Source organism: Marmota flaviventris (genome assembly GCF_047511675.1).
Source record: "Marmota flaviventris isolate mMarFla1 chromosome 17 unlocalized genomic scaffold, mMarFla1.hap1 SUPER_17_unloc_1, whole genome shotgun sequence".
Taxonomy (NCBI): Eukaryota; Metazoa; Chordata; class Mammalia; order Rodentia; family Sciuridae; genus Marmota; species Marmota flaviventris.
The window spans coordinates 956544-978532 of record NW_027287693.1 but is presented as its reverse complement, the minus strand read 5'-3'; the positions used below and the strand labels follow the sequence as shown (position 1 = coordinate 978532).

At 47.7% G+C, this 21989-nt stretch overlaps 2 long non-coding RNA genes across 3 annotated transcripts in view; both read right to left on the bottom strand.

Moving 5' to 3' along the window:
* The window catches only part of LOC139703711 (uncharacterized), a 261415-nt gene extending 240761 nt beyond the window's left edge, over window positions 1–20654 (bottom strand). Inside the window, exons 1-2 of the long non-coding RNA XR_011705812.1 lie at window positions 20576–20654; window positions 18689–18802 (exon numbers count right to left, since the gene is read on the bottom strand). This is a non-coding gene — a long non-coding RNA (uncharacterized lncRNA). The remainder of the gene's footprint in view (window positions 1–18688; window positions 18803–20575) is intronic.
* LOC139703697 (uncharacterized) lies at window positions 16551–17966 on the bottom strand. Of its 2 annotated transcripts, XR_011705798.1 has the most exons (3): window positions 17935–17966; window positions 17569–17752; window positions 16551–16887 (listed from the first exon to the last, which is right to left on the bottom strand). It is a non-coding gene; the product is annotated as an uncharacterized lncRNA (long non-coding RNA). The 2 variants fall into 2 exon arrangements; XR_011705797.1 differs by lacking the exon at window positions 17935–17966 and having other exon boundaries at window positions 17569–17852.
* Window positions 20655–21989: the final 1335 nt, after the last annotated feature.

Sequence of the window (21989 nt, the reverse complement as noted above, 5' to 3'; positions counted from 1 at the left end):
AATAATAAATTAATCACTCATGTATCATGAGTAGTGTATAAATCATTCCTGTGAGCTATGTGAAACCCTGGAATTTGGTGCTGCTTCTTGGAACTCTTCTGGGTACCTTGCAAATGGGGCATGACTCATTCAATGAGTCATCAATGAAAGATGACTCCTGTTCCTAGGGGAAATTTCATGCTTGTCATAGAATTCTCTAGTTCTTTTAGCCATGAATTTAAATCCCAGGTGCCCAGAGATGGGTGTAACCTGATAAGTCCCAACCATGTAAGTTTTTCCCTTTTTTGTTATTCACACTGAAACCCTGTGATGTTCCTACCTATAAAATAAACATGCAGGATTTTGTTCCTTTGTTACATCCAGTTTCTACCAGAACTGGTCGCCCACCAGACCTCCCTATTTCATCTATTTTTGTGTCTTTTGTCCTATTACTTAATAATACTCTGGGGGCTAGGGCAGTGGTACAATGAATGCCTAGCACGTGTGAGACACTGTGTTCCAACCTCAGCACCACATAAAAATAAATAAAATAAAGGTATTGTGCCCAACTACAACTAAAACAAACAAAAAAAACTCTGAACTTTTATTTTCTCAGCCAGCCCACAGCCTGTGTTTGGAGGACTGTTTGGTGCTGTGTGGGTCAGCACCCAGGCATTCCCTATTCAGCTTAAACAAGAAAACCTTAGCAATACATTTGTGTCTACCCTGCTGGTCTCAGATCCTCATCCCCCACTGTCCTCCGCTCACTACAATCACTGCAGCATTCCAAATTTGAACTTTCTGTTCTCATGCAGTTCTTTGTGCTTTTAGTATATGTGTACCTGTTCCTCATCGATACACAACTTTGTTTCACACATTTAAATATATTTAAATGGTAAATAGTACCATATATGTAGTCAATAGAACTTGCTCCTGTTCCTTAACATTTTGCTAAGATTTATTTGTGTATGTAGATAATTTTTTGGCACTATTGTATGAGCTGGGTCCTTCCTGCTCATCATCCCCTTGGATTCCCAGAGTATCCAGGTCTCCCAGATTCTCTGCAAAAGAACAGTATCCAGCAGCTTCCAGGTCATCAGTGGGCCAATATAACATTTCTGTTTCCATCCTCAATCCCAATCTCCTGCACCCTTTTCCTGAAGTGGCATCCCTTTTCTCCACAGAAAAGTCTTAACTGGGCTTCTCCAGAAATCTTCACCATGGCTAATTTTAGGACTGTCAGCAAAAAGTCTCTGCAAAAGAGTTCAATGTAGATAAACTTCTTATTTTTGTGTTGCACTGTCTTAATTGGCCACTGGCTGGGAAGATATCAGCACTTCAGGTGCTAGACACCCTCTTACTAGTTTTTCACAAATGTATCCAGTATAGTAGTTTGTGGAAATGTGCAAACAAGGCCTCTGGCCTTGAGCTGGGCTTCACAGAGATGTCTGCATTTTTAAGAGAAGTTACCAATTGGGCTCCATGGTAACAGCTGGCAGGGGAGGAAAGAAAGGGGAGAAGAAGCTCTCCCCTTCTCAGGTGTTGTCCTTGAAGGGTTAATTTGCCCAGAATGGTGAAAGAAAAAAGCTGCTTTATGTGAACTTCTGCAGACTGTGAACTTCTGAGCCCCTCCCCTTACATGCTGGGTATAAAATTCTGAAACTCCCTGAACTCGGGGTTCAGGGGATTGATTGATTACAGCAAAAGCTGTGCCCTCTGAACTTGGCTGTGTTATGCCAGATTCGTGGGACCCCAATAGACCTCCAGGAGCCGAATCCGATGCAATCACACAAGAGTCTTTATTGCAAGCTCGAGCCTGGACTCACAACCCAGGGAGTGAGTCCCGTTCCTTTGTTCAGTGAGATTTTATAGGTTTTGGGGGGATACTCTATGTGTCACAACATCACACAGCAAATCATTCCATACCGCGTGGGAAAATCAAACAACTCTTAACGTTGATTAGCATATTCAATGGCGGGAACAAGTTGGGTAGGGATGATTGGTTAGTACAAGAGAGGGATTCGTTTGAACTGATTGGTTTAGGCCATGAGGGGTGTACGTGCTAAACTACATGGTTTTCCAACATGTTATCAACCACCATAAACTACTGGGGGGTCATCTGACATCCCAGGTATTTTCCCTGTCTCATGCTGATTGGAGGTTGCTAGGGGGGTTGCTATGGGCCCTCACCTAGCCTAACTGAGTCAGGGACACCTGGCGCCACAGATCTCTCCTGTTATTTACAGACAAACAACTCAGCAGGGTGGGTATGTGCCTAGGAGTGCTCTGTAGGTCTTTCCAAGGACAAGGGTCACGCCCCCTTCCTTGGACAGGCTTTGCTCTGAGGTAGAGGCTGGTTTCTCAAAAATGGAGTCACATTAGTTTCTCAGATGCAAAACTGTTTCCTGCTATGTTCTTTGCCTTGCCTCAGGATGGAGGAGGTAAGGATGGCTGTTCTGTCTCTCTTGTCTCTGGGGATCGGCTTTCCCCCCCCCGCCCCCCGGCAGTGGGGGACAGTGTTTCCCCTTAGCACACACAGTCAAATCTTGGCCTGAAGGAGAGGCCACTCACCACCCAGTGCCCTGGAGCTGCCACCCCGGAGCACAACAGAACCCACAGGCAGCAGGAACCAGAATTAGGGTTTTGGAGCACCACCCAGTTGAACAGGTAGGATCCGGGTCCATTTGGTTTTGTAGCCCACCTGACTTCCCCTTTGAGGCCTAAGCGGGTGGAAGAAAGGCTTGATCACCCTCTGTTGGGTCCCGAGTACCCTCCAAAGTGGTTGGAGCTGAAACGGACCCAGACCCGGGGAGTCACCAGAGTAGTCTCTGTTCGGGGTCAGCGAGCAGAGGGGAAACCGTGAGGCCCTTTTCTGTTTGGTTTGGAATTGTTAGAATTCGGGCGGTATAGAAATTTTGTTCTGGCCATGTCTGTGAAAGTGTGTGAATGAGACGGACAAAGGGAAGGGTTCTGACTCAACCTGAGGGCCGAAGCGAGTGCAGAGTCCTGATCCGTGATTCCGTGGCACCTCACACAGTCTATGGCGGAATTTCCCCAACCAACGTCTAGGTGAAAGCTCCAGGTCGGGGGATGATACCGACCCCCAAGGCTAAGAGGGCCCTAAGTCCCCGTGAGGGGAGCGGCCAGAGTGGACTAAGTGGGAGATTTGTCCCAGTACCAGAGCCACAACCCAGATGAGAGCTCTCCAGATGCCTCTGCAAGGGACTAAAGGACCTGCCCATATCGACCAGAGGGAAACACCTGAGGGAGACAAGGCAGTTTTGTGTGCCAGCCTTTCTCCACCACTGAGCTCATAAGCTGGAAAAAATCATACTCCCTCCCCTACATGGAGAAACCCTGGGCCATGACTGATCTGATGCAGCCCATTATCCAGACCTAGGATGGGGTCCCAATGAAGAAGAAGGTCTAAAGATCAAGAGATATCAAGAAGCCTTTGTAGGAAACCTAAGAGAAGGGAAAAGAGAGCAAGATTTCCCTCCACATGCATATGAGCAAAGGTTCCCAGCAATGTTGTGTATGCTGACTGTTTCCCTCCCAGGTTGTAAATAAAACATGCCATTTCTCACTGTGTCCCTCCTGGTCCTTTGGAGGGAATAACAAATGGTAAAAAGGAAAGAGAAAACAAAATGAACTGTTTGTGCCCAAGAGTTAGAAGGAATCAGAGCCAGCCCTAAGCCCTAGCCTAAGCCGGAGCCCATCTGCAGACAAACAGAGCAGAGCTAAGCCTCCCGCTGCTCCAGTATCTCCCCTCTCACACCCTCAATAGCCCTGAACATATCTCTGGGCCCCACCTCTGTCTAAGGCCCCTCTGCCCTATGAAACTGGCAACAATGATCAAAAGAGATGTGCCCAACTGACTCAGAGCTAAGTGTCTGGGCCACCACGGCTGCTGTCCCTCTCCCTGATCTGAGGTGCTTGGGAGAGGAGGGGTACCTACAAGCAGAGCAGCCTTGTGTGCAAGTTTATCAGCGAGGAGATGCAGAGGCTCAAGCAACAGGTGATCAATGCAGCCTTTATGAGAAAAACTCAGAGTGACATTGGCCAAAAATTACAAAAACTAGAGGGCTTTACTGAGAAGTGTGCCAGAGAGCTGATTAAGGTGGCCACCACAGTTATCACCAATGAAGACTCAGAGGCTCAAAGACGGACGGACCAAAAAGATAAAAAGGAGGATGGGTCTCTTTACAGCTGCCCTCACCACAAAACCAGAGGTCACTCAAAGCGGGGGTCTTACTAGAACAAAGCCAATGGTCCAAATGTTTATAAGGGGGAAAAACATGGCCAGACAAAAAGGGAAGCCTCCAGTGCCCTGCTGGGCAAGCACCTACTGCCACGCTCAAAAGCTGAGCCCTGAACAGAGAAGGAGCAAATGTTTCCCCCAGCCTTTGGCCCCAGCCCCTCCTTTTAGTTCTCCCCACCTGCTTGGAAGGTGATGACTGATGAAAATGGCAGGGGTCCGATAGACACACAGCTGCATCTGATGCATGGGACCCAGGGCCTCAGGAGGGCTCAGCTGCTGCAAGCCCAAGAATATACTGGGGATAAGTTCACGTTAACAGGCAACAGTGGGCCATAGGGTGCGCACTCCAAAAGGACATGCCACCCCAGCTCCAAGCCACATGCTGTGAGCCACCAGCAGGAAGGGCCACAGAGCCCCATGCACCCAGGCATAGTGAACAAAAACACAAGAGGGGCAGCTACTATGTACAATTAGAGCAGGCCCCTACCTGGTAGGAGGAGGAAGCCAAGCAGACAAAAAGCAACACTTAGGTGGGCACAATATGGCTGCCACACCAGGACCCGCACCGGACCTGCCCTCCAACCTCAGCAGACAGCCCACAGTGAGATTTACATAGGTGCCTTTTATACAAATGATGTCCCAGGTCATTCAATCTCTGCTAAGGTTTACATTAGATTTAAGAGTTGGAGAATTTCAGAAGCCAAGATCCTGCACCAGAAGATAACAAAAAAATCCTGCATCTAAAAGCGCCAGAGGCTCTGTGTATGCTTCCCTTCCCTAAATGACAGTTCCTCCTAGGTGCTTGAGTACACCATCTTTGGGACAGCCCTGGTCTCTGAATTATCAAGAAAAAGTCACTTAACTTGGTTACCATCTGACTCAGCAATAGAACAGACAACAGCAACTGGTGGTTCTCAGGAGTAAATACACATTCCAAATGTGTTTGGAGAGAATCAACATGGCCACCTGCGAACCAGCACGTTCTCCACCCACCAGGTGTCTCTTGCCTAGGGTGTGAGTTCAGAAGGGCCAATTGCTGTTTTATCAAGAATATTCAGCGAATTTAATCTTCATGGAGTCTGAGAGGATTTTAAACAACAGATGGTCACAAATGCAATCCAGACTCGAGAAAATTCGAGTCCCTTGGTGAGGGGAACCCTACCAGCTGAACAGCGGCTCCCCGCAGCTGGCAAAATTGAATGCTGCAGAGTTCTGGCAGTGCAGAGAAGCAGAGTTTCAGATCCTGTGGAGATCTGCCACCCGCGCCTACACAAGGCACCAGACCGGGGACTGAAGTTGGGACTTAGTAAAGAAACAGTCCGGGTCCATCCTTCTCACTGGACACCCCACACGGAAATGGGCGGTCACCATCTTGGAGAATCAACTTCATCAGCTTTGGGGGGATTGCACAGCAGTGAGTTTGGTGACAGATCAGGTGTGTGACCCCCAGCACTCCCCTCCACCCAGCTGGGATAACTCAAAAACTTTCTTGCCAGCTCTCCGTGGGCGTGAATATCAGAGCCCAGTGAACCTGAAAAGGTGCCTGATCTCCAATTCCCCTTCCCTCCAGCGGTGATAACCAAAACCTTTCTTGCCAGCTCTCGATGGGTGTGGCTATCAGAGGGAATAAGTCAGAACAGGTTGCCAGTTTCCAACTCCTTCTCTCCACAGCCATGATGACTGGGTGACTAACAAAGAGAGCGCCCAGGTGTTCAAGAGTGCAGGGCGGCCAGGGCACTGCATGCCCAGAGTGAAACTAGAGCTGTGGAGAGGAGCCCCAGTAAGTGGGGCCTGGCATGCAGAAATGAGGGGGCTAGAGACCAGGAGCAACCCAAAGAGACTGGGATTGGAGAGACATCCAGCAGGGGAGGGAGAGCCACCCCACACAGATTGCTTCCTACATCCTGAGGGCACCTACTGGAAGAGAAGAAAACAGAACTCTTAAGAGTGCATTTTTTTCTTTTCTCTTCCCTTTTTCTTTTTTCTTTTCTTTGTACTTTTCTCCCTCCTTCTCTTCCCCTCCCAACCTCCCAAGCATTACTACTTCTACTACATATAATTTACTAAATGCAAATAGGTGAATGTTTCTAGGCTTTTTATAGTCCTCCTAAGTACCTACCCCCAAATACTCCTGTCTACTCTCCTGTTAATATCCCCCTTCATTAGAGCTCTCCTCCAAAGTAGCTAAGGTATACTAACCCCCATATCCTCACATCTTTCCCCCTAAAGATAAAGTCCTACGACCAAATGTGAGTGTTCTTTCCCTATTCATAAAGCTTCTGCTGCTATCACCACTCATGGATTCATAGGATGCCTCAGTCATTGCCATAAAACTTTAGCTCCAAACAAGAAACTCATCTTACTGCAATGGTACACCAAGATGCAAGTCATTAGGGTTGACAAGGGACTCCAGGAGAGTGGGGAGTTGAAGCTCCAAACCTCAGTGCTTGTGTTCCAAAGAAAGAAAAGTTAAAGGCAGACCCAAAAAGCCATGCAGGAGAGCTTCATTATAAGTAAAAGTAGAGTAAGGCTCAAACACAGAGCACACCTGAGTGGGTCTTCTCCCAGCCGAGAACGACAAATGGAACAATGCTGTCTCCAAATGGATTGGTGTTTTATGGGTGCCCTGAGAGCTGGGGTCCACCTTCAGCACTATTTGACAATCAGGGTTCAACTCCTTCATGTCAGGTGGTAGAGTTTTGGGCTCTAGTTGGTCCTTTCCAGAACTGTCATGGTGTCCACCTAGGGAGGGGAGTGTTATTTACGAGTCAATCCTATGTTAATGTGAGAATTGGGACACCTGTGGCCATCAATTCTAGCTTTACAATGACCTCAACTGACCCTGTCAAGAGTTAGGAATAGCCCCCATTAAACCTTTGATGTATTTCTTATTTGGCTCCTTTTGTTCTCTTTATTTGTATACTTGTTGTTTTCCTGCATTATCTGAGTACCTACTTGCCTTAAAATTAATTTAAAGAAAACCTTAAAAGTAACTTAAGGAAAACCCATGACCTTGCCCTGATATTGGCTTGCATTTCATTTCTCACTACTCACTGCTACCTAACATCTCCCACTCTTTGAAACTGCAGGCTGCATGGCAGATGAACAGCAGTCCCCCTGCCTTCCACAGGGACCATACAGGAAAGCAGGTAGAGAGAGGGTGGGGGCAGTCTCATAGACAGCTTTGGCAGGGTGCCCCACTCCTCACGCTGTAGTCCAACCAGACTTAGTTAAACTTCATAAATTTCATCATGGATCTTCAACAGCCCCATGGCACATTGGGCAAATATTCTCACAGATGAGAGATTAAAGCAGAGCACAGCAGTCAAGGTGCCCCAACATGAGAAAGTAAGGGGGCAGGAATGCAGGTCCCACCCCCTAGGTCAGGGCTCCTATCTACTGGGTGTCAAAGAACCAGGCACACATGGGCACTTCCCTGGTCAGGCACCACGCTGTGGCTTCACCAGACCGAGGTTCTAATGGAGTTGATGTCTGCTGCAAAGCTTTAATTCAACATGTAAACTTTTAAAAACAGGAAAGCATGAATTCTAATCACCAAAATAGGTGTCTGCCTCAAAGCTTTAATTCAACAAGTTAGCTTTAACAGGAAAGCAAAAATTCTAATCACCAGAATATCCCCTTTACTAACAATGTTACTGTACAAAATTCTGATTTATTTTCAGATTTAAAAAAATGTAATCACATCATTAAATATTATTACAGCATAATATTAGAAACAACCCCAAATGCAAACATGACATTCAATTTCTCACAAAACATGTTTATTCAGATGTATCATTTCTATACTTTACAGGGTATATCATAGCAATTCAATATATGTATACAAGTTTCATCATGCAACACTGAATCTCCCCCCAGGAGGTCACTATAGTGTAATCTCCCTTTAGTTTTTTGTGATTAATATCTTTGGATAGAATTCATACTGTGGCAGAGCCAGAGAGACTGTCTCTGAGTGTCCTTCAAGAATGGGGACATTCTAGCATTTCAAGCAGGTATTGATGTAGGACAGAGGAGGCTGGACACTTGAGAAATGTGCAGGAACAAGGTTTATTTAAGCTGGTGTAATCCAGAGGGGCTAATGCCAAAAAATCCCTGGACCCCAGGTATGGAAGTTCTCTGGGATTTCTACTCAGTGAATGGTTACACAACACAATGGCTAACATAATAGTTACTTTTTCTTCCATGTTCTTAGATTGGACAGAGGTTTCACAAGATTTTACTAAGAAAAGAGAAAGAGTAACTTTTGTACATCAACAAGTTTGATTGCTGACATAACTTTTTTTTAAGTTGTAGATGGGCACAATACCTTATTTTATTTTTATGTGGTGTAAGAATGAAACCCAGTGCCTCGCACCTGCTAGGTAAGTGTTCTAACACTGAGCCACAACCCCAGCCCTGCAGACCTAACTTTTACAAGAAAGAGAAACCTGACCTTTACAATAAAGAGGAGCTAAACCACAATGAGATCTCTAGAAATCCCGTTGACTTAAAAAAAAAAAAAATCTTGTTTACTAGGAGAAAGGCTTATATATTACAATTAAGGTGGGGATCTTTTGGACACTACATCATTTGGAGTATTTGTGATACATCGTTACCCCCTCTATGCTCATTATTTAACCCTTTAAATCAAAAAACATCATCTTCTAGGCTTAAAATTTTATATAATGCCATAATCTTAATTTCTCCCTCCGTGTTTCCCTCCTCCCGCCCCCCCTCTCTCTAACAGCTGCTTCTATAGTTGACCCAATAGTTTCATTGTAAAGGTGAGACAAATATGAAAGCAATAAACAATAGCATAATCCATACTATGTCAATTAAACTTTTCAATCCACCAAGAATAGAAAAACCATCCTCCAAAGAGTGAGCTTGGTTCCCAAGCCTTAATGCCCTTTCAGGTTTGAACTAGTACATGTGCTAGTTTTTTTTTTTTTTCAATTTAATTAATAAGTTTAAATTTTATACAAGAAAAGTATACATATTTTTATGACCATTAAAGTGTCTAAACTTCCTTTTAAGCCTTAGACCTTTATGAATTTTTTTCAATTATTTGTATATAACAGCAGAATGCATTTTGACTATTAAACACAAATGGAGGCAACTTTTCATTTCTTGGTTAGAAACAGTGCACAGTCACCCCATTCCTGCAATCATACATGTACATAGATTAATACAATCCACCTCATTCCACCATCCTTTCCACTCCCATATCCCCTCCCCTCCCACACTCCCCTCTGCCCAATCCAAAGTCCCTCCCATCTTCCCTTGCCCCACCACCCATTATGGGTTAGCTATGTGTTTGGTGGTTGTCAGTCCTGTAGTAAAGACCAAGGAGAGGACTGTGTATATGACAGAAGTAAGGGGTGGCAATGCACCACAGTATGAGAGCCCTCTTACAGGATGAAACAGTCCATTTGTCCTGTTGCTTAGTTTATTTTCCTCCTTGCATTGATCAGCCAGCCTTCAAGTGGCTGAAGCAGGGCTGCTGTTTCCTCAAGCTTTGGTGTGTGCAGGCTAGCCAGCTTCCAGGGTGACCAGAGCAGGGCTAGTGTCCTTCTGATCCTCAAGCTTCTCTGGTGTTTCCTTCTTCCTGATGGTCAGCTGAAGGGGAGCAAAAGAATGTATATGAGATTCTATTACAGACAGTCTAAAAACAAACCAAAAAGAACAAAATATTACATAATACATCATGTATATGTGTGCGAGTATATATATGTGTATGTGTGTGTGTGTGTGTGTGTATACACACACACACATACATTTGGTGATGCTGTAAAGAGGAGTAAAAAAGTTGTGGACACTGCTCCCTGTGTGTGCAGCAGAGGTGGGGGATATCCTGGAAAGTTTGAACTACATAGATTTATCTCAATGTAACTTTAAACAAATTTGAAAACAGCTTTTAATTCCATGAGCCTGACCCAACATTTCATGCTTTGGTTTATGACCTTCCATATATTATTATTTCCTCTAAAAACATGATGTAAATTTCAACTCCCTACCTCACAGGTCAGTTGTCATCCAAAGGTGCACTTCTAGGTGTGTCACCTTTAGTCTGAGAATATATTTCTGCATGGAAATATTGCTGAATGCCTACCTGGCTCCCAAGGTGAGGTAGTGCAGAACAACTTGATTTGCCCATGGCTTATTGTCGGGAGCTGCCTTGGATGCAGACGCCTTTAAGCCCTGATGCACCGGGTTCTGAACAATTATTGCATTCAGTCTGGCAGGGCAGTGCCAGGTTGCAGTAATGTGGGCGTCACCCCAGCTCAGATAACAAGGCATGGCTCCAGGTGTAGGCATCACCCACTGGGGTTGAGTTACACTCATCTGTTCCCTTGTATTCCGACCCCTTTGCCCTTTTTGGGATAAAATGTTCTATGGAAACTCCCCTTGTGTGTCTCCTATGTAAGAATAAAGAATTCCAGTGGCTCTATGTCTTTCCATGGGCCCTTACGTTCACAGAGCCATCCCCGGATTATTGAAAAGGTACTTCTTTGTGGTTGTGTGCCTTCTTTGTCATTTTCTTAAGTTATTGGAATAGTGAGATTTATGAACCACGCATGAGGTCTCCAGCTATGACAGATGGTGATAGCTTATCATCCTCACCATCATTGTTTTACCAGATGCAAAACCAAGGTTGTACCTAGTTCTGGACCCTGGACAAGGTCACCCAGTTAAAAGGGATGTGAATTCAGCTCTACCAACTCTGATGCCTTTGCCTCTCCCCACACTACCCTTTGCAAGACAAAACTAGGTAACGTATTTTTCCTTTCTTGATAATCTCATGGAAAAAGTCAATGTCAGGCTAAGTTTGGTAGTTCTAGGAGGGTATTTTCCCAAGAGGGGGCTTTTCCCCTAGTCCAGGTGGGTGGAGACTGTCCAGTCTGGCTCATACCACTGCCCAGAACCCAAGAGCACAGATGGCTTTCTCTGGAATCCAGAGTCCCCTTCAGAGAGGAGTGTGAGGGTGAGTTAGGAAGCTGCTTCCAGGCTGGGCTCCCAGAGCAGCCAGAGATCCCTCTCCAGCTTGCCCCACAGGGTCAAGGTCCAGAGGAGGCCAGTAGCTCCACCCTTGCCCCCTCACCAGCAGGCTGGACCCACCTAGCCCCGCCCACTGCCTGTTGTGAGGACTGCAACCTTTGTTTAAAGTACTCACTTGTTTTCCTTGGATGAGTTCCCTGAGTCAGCAGAACTCCTGCTCAAGGGCCCAGAAGGACTGGTGGGTGGTCCTGGGGGAGGAAAGGCAGGAAGCAACCGGTGGGCACTGATGAGGCGACTGCGATGGAGACTACCCAACTTCCCAGCTTCTGTGGTCTTGGGCAGCACAGCAGCATCTTTGGGATGGAATCACTGAAGAGGCCTCATGGAGTGGTAGCATCTGGTGGCAGCAGCAGCAACATGTAGCTGCTCCAGGCGTAGGGCATCAGGCGAGGGAGGTCCAGAGTTGAGAGTTGGCGTGGGGGTGGCAACAGCTGAGGTGTTGGCATCCAGCTGCAGTTTGGGAGATCCCTTGCTGCATACTCACAGTGGCGGTGGCAGCAGAAGAGTCCAGAAGCTGCTGTGGTGACAACAGAGGGATGCTGCCATGATCATTTCTGTCCTGCAGTGCCACAGGAGTCTGGCTGCAGTGGGTGAAGTGGGCATCCAGTGCTGCGTATCGCTGTCATGCGTCCATGATGGAGTCAGGTGGTGGCAGCAACAACATGCAGCTTCATCCGGGAGCCGGCATGGGGCACTGGAGTCAGGCATCATGGCGGGGGGTGAAGGGCATTGACGTTGGGCCCTTGGTGGGCAGCATCATAGTCCAGCTGGGGTTTGGGAGTTTGGTTGCTGCACGGTGGCGGCAGCACCAGTAGAGTCTGGAAACGGGGCTGAGGACACAGAGGCGTCCAGTGGTGAGCATCTTCATCCTGCTGGGGTAACAGGAATCCTGCTGCAGTGGCATCTGGCGACCATGTGGGGAGTCCGATGGCTACAGTGAAGAGCTGCAGGCTGGCGGCGGCAGCGAGGGCGCAGGGCAGTGAGCCTCAGAGTGGAAGGGTGACGAGAGGCTGGAATGGCCTCTGCAGTGGCTGTTCCAGGCCCTGAGTCTTGGTCCTGGCTGAGCGGCCTGTTCAGGAAGCAGCACGAAAGGGGGTGGCAATACCCAGGCAGCTGCTGAGGACCTTAGGCTGCCCACACCTGCCTCACCTGGCACTGGCCATGAGCCCGCCGGGTGGCTGCTCGCCCCATCCCCGATGTGGCCTCTGCAGGGGAACTAGGCCATCTGCCAGGTGAGGCAGCCTTGGGAGAGGACCCCCACCTTCCTAAGAGACATCCCACCTGGGCTGTGGGGGGAGAGAGCAGAGGAACTAGGACCTCTTCATCCTCAAAGTGCATTTCTGATTGGAAGCATTTCCTCTCAGAACTGGAACAGGACAAGGATGCCCTCTCTCACCTTCTACTCTACATAGTCCCTGATACTCTAGCCAGAGTTTAAACTATACTGCTGTTTAAACTCCACTACAGCTTAGACTACATGACAGAGCTGTAGATGAAAGAAATTAAAGGGATAGGAATAGGGGAAGAAGAACTCAAACTATCCCTATTTGCTGATGACATGATTCTACACATAGAGGATCCAAAAAAACTCCACCAGAAAACTTCCAATATTAACAAATTCAGCAATGTCACAGGATATGAAATCAATATCCATAAATCAAATGCATTTCTATCTATTAGTGATGAACCCTCTGAAAGAGAAATTAGGAAAACTATCCCATTCACAATAGCCTCAAAAATGAAATATTTGGGTATAAATTTAACAAAAGAGATGAAAGACCTATACAATGAAAACTAAAGAAAGAAATTGAAAAGACTTTCAAGATGGCGGACCAGAGGGAAGCAGCATCTGTGTTGCTCTGTGACCCAGATCTCTCCTAGTAGGAATTCTGCATCTCTTGAGAGTGTTAGAGGCCCCTGTACAGCTTCTCTCTACAGAAATGACCAGCACTGTGACCTTGCGCAGGACTCCGGGCCTCAGTGTCTGAGCAGGACCCAAAGCCAAAGTTGCAGTTCACTTAAGACTCGGCCAGCGCCTTAGCAGAACCACCTACCAACACATCTGCAGACCACCGAGACTCCGCTCCACTCCCACGCAGGTCACTCAGCTGCTACCTCCCCACAGCACAAGGCCATCGGTTCCCCTGACATCACCAGACACCCCGGCTCTGGAAGCACACCGACTACATCTTGGAAAGCATTCCTTGCCATTTTGAGGTGGGCGTGGCTATCGGATCCCTCCCCTTTTGAGCAGGTACCTGATTCCAATTCCTCCCTCATGGAATTAATATTGTCAAAATGGCCACACTATCAAAAACCTTATACAGATTTAATGTGATTCCAATTAAAATCCCAATAACATTCCTCATAGAAATAGAAAAAGTAATCATGAAATTCATTTGGAAAAATAGACACAGAGAAATCCTTATTGACAAAGCAATCCTTAGCAAGAAGAGTGAAGTAGGAGACATCACAATATCAAACCTTAAACTATACTACAGATCTGTAGTAACAAAAACGGCATGCTATTGGCACCAAAATACACATGTAGACCAATGGTCCAAAATAGAAGATACAGAGAAAAACCCACATAAATGTAGTTATCTCATTCTTGCCAAAGGTGCCAAAAACATACATTAGCTAAACGATAGCCTCTTCAACAATGGTGCTGGGGAAACTGTAAATCCATATGTAGCAGACTGAAATTAAACCACGATCTCTCACCTTGCACAAAACTCAAAGTAGATCAAGGACCTAGGAATTAGACCAGAGACCCTGTACTTAAGAAATAAAATCAAGAATTAATAATGGGATGGATTCAAACTTAAAAGCTTCTTCTCAGCAAAGGAAACAATAATATGAAGAGAGAGCTCACAGAGTGGGAGAACATCTTTACTACACGCACATTAGATAAAACACTAATTTCCAGGATATATAAAAAACTCAAAAACTTCAACACCCAAAGAATAAATAACCCAATCAATAAATGGGCTAAGGAAATGGACAGACGCTTCACAGAAGAAGATACACAGTCGATCAACAAATATATGAAAATATGTTCAACTTCACCAGAAATTAGAGAAATGCAAATCAAAAGTACTCTAAGACCATCTTACTCCAGCCAGAATGGCAGTTAACCAGAATACAAGCAACAATAAGTGTTGGTGAGGATGTGGGGGGGAAAGGTATACTCATACATTGCTAGTGGCATTGCAAATTGGTGCAACCACTCTGGAAAGCAGTATGGAGCTTCCTCAAAAAACATGGAATGGAACCTCCATTTGACCCAGAAATTCCACTCCTCAATCTATACCCAAAAGACTTAAAATCAGCATACTAGAGTGATGCAGCCACATCAATGTTTATAGCAGCTCAAGTCACAGTAGGTAAACTGTGGAACCAACCTAGAAGTCCTTCAAGAGCTAAACTGATAAAGAAAATGTGGTATATGTGCACAATGGAATCTTAGCTTTAAAAGAGAATAAAATTATGACACTTGCAGGTAAGTGGATGGAGTTGAAGAATATTATGTAAGTGAAAAAAGCTAATCCTCAAAAACAACAGGCTGAAGGTTCTCCCTGATAAGTGGATGCTGATCCATAATGAGGGGGGCAAGGGAAGAATGGAGGAACTTGGGGCAAAGGGGAAGGATAGGAGGGACGGGCATGGGGTAGGAAAGAGGGTGGAATGAGAGGGATATCATTACCCTAGGTACATGCAGGACTGCACATATGGTGCAACTCTACATCGTGTTCTACCAGAGAAATGAAAAGCTGTGCTCCATTTCTGTACAATGAACCAAAGTGAATTCTGCTGTTATGTACAACTAATTAGAGCTAATTAATTTTTTTAAAGTACATTTCTTTGTCTAAGGGTGGCAGAAGACCAAGACCAAGGACGGCACGTCTTGGGGTTCCCTCTGCCATCTATGCCTTCCACTCTTGTCCCGCCCCAGGGATGCGCTTTGAGGGGGAGGATTTGTAGCCCCACCCCCCACTGCCTCTGCTCTCAGTGGCCACAGCCCAGGAGAGATGTCGCTGAGGAGGGTGGGTGTCCTCTCCAAAGGCTGCCCCGGCTGGCAGCGGGCCTACTCCCCCCGCAGAGGCCGCAACCCAGGGAGGGGCAGGGCGAACCCGGGGTGGGGCGAGCTGCCACCCGGGGGGCTCAGGGCCGGTGCCAGGCGCCACCTGCGTGGGCAGCATAAGGTCCTCAGAGGCTGTGTGGGTACCCCCCGCCTGCCGTGTCCTGCTTCCTGAGCAGGCAGGCCCTGCCAGGAGCAAGACAAGTGGCCTGGGGAAGCCACAGCACAGGGCACCCCATCCTCTGGTCGCCCTCTGACTCTGAGGCCCGCTGCCCTACGCTGTCACTGTCGCCACAGCCAGCGCTCCACACTGTGGCCACTGGAGTCCCGACCTGGCCACCAGCAATGCTGCCAACACCTCCACTGCACTGGAAGCAGACTCCCGCCACCGCCAATGGATGAGGATGCTCCTATTTGGCCGCCTATTTCCATGCAGCCACCGATTCAACTGGACTCCCCAAAGGGCCTTAGGGTGCCTAGGCTCCCTGATGAACGCCCTGCCCGCAGAGGGATGCCGCTGGTTGCTGGGAACCTCCAATGTGGAACCCTAATGTGGAACGTTGAGGATGACTGCTGTTAGCTTCCACCCTGCAACTGGACTCCTCCATAGGTGGCGCCTACACCTCCAGGCTTGGGGAGGGTGTGGGCACCCCATTTTATCTGTGCCACCTGTTCATCCTGCCAGGGGATTAATTCACTAATTGGCTTTAGGCTCTCATAACAGGATCATTTCCCCTCTAAACCTTCTTGCACTGTCTCACCCATGAGCTTTTGGGGGACACCGAGAAACTCAACCATATCGCGTCTTCATCAGATAGCTTAGCAAGATCTTCTTCACGACTTGCTGTAGCGTCTACATCAGCACTTGCTGCTTCACCCTGCACTTGTCTTATATGGAGATGGGCCGCTTGCCTCGAACATCATGAACCAAATTCTGCCGCCTTCAGACTTCTTCTGGAGCTTTCTCCCTTCTCTTGGCATCAGAAAAATCTAATGTTTTGGCCTTATCTGGATGCGGTTTTGGCTTAAGGGAATGTGGCTTGTTTCATCTGTTCTCCAGACTATGAAAACTTTATCCCTATCAGCTGTTTTGCTTTCTTATCATTCACATATGCCCTGGAGCAGCACTTTAATTTTCTTTATGAACATTTCCCTTGCATTCTCATTGGGACTAACTATTCAAGAGGCACAGCTTTTTTTTTTTTCTTTTCTTTCTTTCTTTCTTTCTTTTTTAAACAGTTTTAGATCAACAGCATGCCTTTCTTTGTTTAGTTGGTTTTTTTTTTTTTTTTTTTTTGTAGTGCTAAGGATTGAACTCAGTGCCTCATACATTCTAGGCAAGCACTCTGCCACTGAGCTACAGCCCAGCCCAAGGCACAGCTTTCTATTTGGAATGCAAAACATGGAACTCTTCCTTTTATTCCAACTGTTCAGTCCATTACAGAGTAATTAACTGGTCTAACTTCAATATTGTTTCTTAGGGAATGAGAAGAAGGTGAGTCATGATCTGTGGAGCAATAAGAAGACACATATTAAATTTGCTGTCTTATATGAACAGGGTTTGTAGTGTCACATGACATCTAACCTAGTTAACGTCACAGAACACAGTAGGGGATAAAATGCCCTGAAATCCTCACCACCCTTTAGGCAGTCATCTCTGCTCCATGCACAGGGGCCCCACAGGTCCCCTGTGCTCTAAGGGGGCTCCATCTTCAGCTATTCAGTGCTGGGGGTGGCACAGACTCAAAGACAGTTGGAGGATGGAGCAGGGAGGGGTGGTGTCTCCCTGCCAGACCTGGCTCTTTCCATGGTGTGGCCCAACCTTCTTTTCCTGCTGAATCCTGTCCCCCTCCATCCCTGCACCCCCAGCTGCTCACAGATCATTCCTCTGCCTGACCCACACACTCCCGCTGCCTGGCCTTGCTCATGCAGTCCCCTCACTCGATCCCCTCCCTCTCCTATTGGTCTCCCCCTCTGGACGAATTCCCCAGCCACACCCATCTCTTCATTCTTCTCTGAGCCCCCCACCCCAACTTGATGGGTCCCCCCTTCCAAGCTCCTGGATCAGGCCTCCCCTGCAGGGTTCTGCACATGAGGCTCTGGAGCCAGATTTCCAGAATTCCAGTCCCAGCTCTTCCAGGCAGGACCTTGACTAACTCATAATTCATGTCCTTTCCCAGAGCCTCACCTTTACCACCAGGGAAATGGGTGATATGATTCCCTCTGTAAATATATGCAGCCTGGTTCATGGAGGTATTGATGCTCCGAGGTGGAATTCAGGGTTCCTGTAAGGGGGCGCCTTTTGTCACTTAAAGGAGTGGCCCTCGTGGCTCCAAGAACAGAGTTGGTTTTTGTCCCCTGTAAAGTGACCACTATAGGGATGGTCTAGTTAGTGGCGCTGAATATGTCGAAGCCCCATTTACCCTATAAATGCTGTCTCATGCTTCTCTTTCCTTTACTTGGGGAGGAGATGAACAGAACCCCAAAGACAGATATGAGATCCGGGAGCTAGTTTGGGCTCCCAGGTTCGTGGATTGCATGGGGACAAACTTACAAGTCAAGGTGGCCTTTCTGAAGGTGGTGATGATTCCTCCCAGGAGAGCTTCAGGGGTTCTGCACGGTCAGGCTTTGGGGGATGGCATGAATTGCACAAACATCAGTGGTTGCTTACCCTGGTTTGTATTTTGCCTTCTCTCCCTTGGTCCTCATGGTGGTGCTCTGCCTAGGGGCAGGCCCTGGAGCTGTTCTATCCCAAACTTGCCCCATGGTGTTCTCTGGTTTGGGGGGTCCCTCTACTTTTTTAGCAGATGCCCATTTCTGCCATGGGAGATTGAAGAACTGGGGACAAATCTGTCCTCCAAGTTGCAATGGAGGCAACTGACACTGGCAGCATTAAGGGGGATGAATCTTGGTTGTCCCATGCTGACTGGGGCTGCCTGTTCTTGGGACAAACACTGTTCACAGTCCCTGGCCTCTGAGTAGCAGCTGCAGAGGCTGATGGACTAGTTGCTCCAGTGGACTTGCAGCCTGGCTGCCAGCAGAATAGGTGTGGGTGCTGGCACGGGCCCCCACGGTGGGATTTCGACGTCTGTCAGCAACAAGGGCTGAGTGGGTTGGGCTGCCCAGGCTGGGGGTCCTGCTATCAATGGTGGGAATGGAGCTACCCCTGGACCTGGAGATCCCAGGTGTCCAAACTACTGACAGCTGGCAGAGGTGGGGGCTCTGGGCTTCTTCCTGTCAGAAACCCCAGGTGGGATGGTGGCTCCAGGGATGAGGGGCTTCTTCCCTCGGGGAGCGTGTTTAGGTACCTTTCAAGACGGCAGACTGAGGAATCAGACCAGAGACTCTGCGTCTAATAGAAGATACAGTTGGTCCTCATCTTCATCTCGTGGGGGCAGGCCCCAAATTCCTTAATAAGACTCCTATAGCACAAGAGTTAAAACCAAGAATCAACAAATGGGACGAATTCAAACTGAAAAAGTTTTTTCTCAGCAAGAGAAATAATATGCGAGGTGAATAGGGAGCCTACATCCTGGGAACCAATTTTTACCCCTCAAACATCAGATAGAGCTCTAATCTCTAGAGTGTACAAAGAACTCAAAAAGTTAAACAACAAAAAAGCAGATAACCCAATCAACAAATGGGCCAAGGACTTGGACAGAAACTTCTCAGAAGAGGACATACAATCAATTAACAAATACATGAAAAAATGCTCACCATCTCTAGCAATCAGAGAAATGCAAATCAAAACCACCCTAAGATACCATCTCACTCCAGTCAGAAAGGCAGCCATTATGAAGTCAAACAACAATAAGTGCTGGCGAGGATGGGGGGGGGGGTAGGTACACTCATACATTGCTGGTGGGACTGCAAATTGGTGCAGCCAATTTGGAAAGCAGTATGGAGATTCCTTGGAAAGCTGGGAATGGAACCACCATTTGACCCAGCTCTTCTCCTTCTTGGATTATACCCAAAAGACCTAAGAAAAGCATACTACAGGGACACAGCCACATCAATGTTTACAGCAGCACAATTCACAATAGCTAGAATGTGGAACCAACCTAGATGCCCTTTAATAGATGAATGGATTAAAAAATGTGGCATTTATACACAATGAAATATTACTCAGCACTAAAAAGTAACAAGATCATGGCATTTGCAGGGAAATGGATGGCAAAGAAGGCCCAGTGTGAGAAGGTGGCTGTAGGCAGAGCGGGACAGCCATTGCCAAGGAAGAAATGCTCATCCATGGGGAATACGGGTAGGCCACAGAAATGAAAGTTTCCTTTGCCGTCACATCAATAGGGGGACCTCTGAGGCTGCCACCACTTCTGGAACTGGCCTGTCCAGTCACCACTGAGGACCTGAACTGGGAGAAACAGAAAGCTCCGCAGCACATCCACTGCCTTCTGATGGGTGAGTCCCAGGCCATCTGGGACAGCTATACCATGCCCCCCAACCCCAGCCCATGTGTGGGCCCCTCTACCTGGGAAGGGGCCAAGCCTCTGGCATCAGTGGGCCTCAGCCAGACCTTGCCTTACCACCCCAGCACTGCCTCCCCGCCCAAAGTGGGTGGGCGCTGCTCTCTCCTCCCAGAGACACCCTCCTACCTCCAAACTTTGTGTCCCCCTCTTCCACAGCCTGCCAACTGTTCCTTGGCCCTTCCTCCCAGGCCCTCTCCCAGCACCTTGGCAGGCTTGGCTCTGCAGCCAGTGGCTCCCTTGGGTTCCACCCTCATGAACACCATTATGACTTCACAGTCCCCCTTCCCCCACATCTGGGGCCTCCATCTGACTCCAGTAGGAACTTCCTACTCTCTCACCAGGGCCCAAAGCCCAACAGTACTCACAGGGCCTCAGCAGTAGACAGCTCCAGTCTGCCAACTTTTTTTAAAATTTTTACTTATTTTTTTTAGTCATACATGACAGAATGTGTGTGGGTGCTGGCATGGGCCCCCACGGTGGGATTTCGACGTCTGTCAGCACCAAGGGCTGAGTGGGTTGGGCTGCCCAGGCTGGGGGGCCTGCTATCAATGGTGGGAATGGAGCTACCCCTGGACCTGGAGATCCCAGGTGTCCAAACTACTGACAGCTGGTAGAGGTGGGGGCTCTGGGCTTCTTCCTGTCAGAAACCCCAGGTGGGATGGTGGCTCCAGGGATGAGGGGCTTCTTCCCTCGGGGAGTGTGTTTAGGTACCTTTCAAGACGGCAGACTGAGGAATCAGACCAGAGACTCTGCGTCTAATAGAAGATAAAGTTGGTCCTCATCTTCATCTCCTGGGGGCAGGCCTCAAATTCCTTAATAAGACTCCTATAGCACAAGAGTTAAAACCAAGAATCAACAAATGGGACGAATTCAAACTGAAAAAGTTTTTTCTCAGCAAGAGAAATAATATGCGAGGTGAATAGGGAGCCTACATCCTGGGAACCAATTTTTACCCCTCAAACATCAGATAGAGCTCTAATCTCTAGAGTGTACAAAGAACTCAAAAAGTTAAACAACAAAAAAGCAGATAACCCAATCAACAAATGGGCCAAGGACTTGGACAGAAACTTCTCAGAAGAGGACATACAATCAATTAACAAATACATGAAAAAATGCTCACCATCTCTAGCAATCAGAGAAATGCAAATCAAAACCACCCTAAGATACCATCTCACTCCAGTCAGAAAGGCAGCCATTATGAAGTCAAACAACAATAAGTGCTGGCGAGGATGGGGGGGGGGGGGTAGGTACACTCATACATTGCTGATGGGACTGCAAATTGGTGCAGCCAATTTGGAAAGCAGTATGGAGATTCCTTGGAAAGCTGGGAATGGAACCACCATTTGACCCAGCTCTTCTCCTTCTTGGATTATACCCAAAAGACCTAAGAAAAGCATACTACAGGGACACAGCCACATCAATGTTTACAGCAGCACAATTCACAATAGCTAGAATGTGGAACCAACCTAGATGCCCTTTAATAGATGAATGGATTAAAAAATGTGGCATTTATACACAATGAAATATTACTCAGCACTAAAAAGTAACAAGATCATGGCATTTGCAGGGAAATGGATGGCAAAGAAGGCCCAGTGTGAGAAGGTGGCTGTAGGCAGAGCGGGACAGCCATTGCCAAGGAAGAAATGCTCATCCATGGGGAATACGGGTAGGCCACAGAAATGAAAGTTTCCTTTGCCGTCACATCAATAGGGGGACCTCTGAGGCTGCCACCACTTCTGGAACTGGCCTGTCCAGTCACCACTGAGGACCTGAACTGGGAGAAACAGAAAGCTCCGCAGCACATCCACTGCCTTCTGATGGGTGAGTCCCAGGCCATCTGGGACAGCTATACCATGCCCCCCAACCCCAGCCCATGTGTGGGCCCCTCTACCTGGGAAGGGGCCAAGCCTCTGGCATCAGTGGGCCTCAGCCAGACCTTGCCTTACCACCCCAGCACTGCCTCCCCGCCCAAAGTGGGTGGGCGCTGCTCTCTCCTCCCAGAGACACCCTCCTACCTCCAAACTTTGTGTCCCCCTCTTCCACAGCCTGCCAACTGTTCCTTGGCCCTTCCTCCCAGGCCCTCTCCCAGCACCTTGGCAGGCTTGGCTCTGCAGCCAGTGGCTCC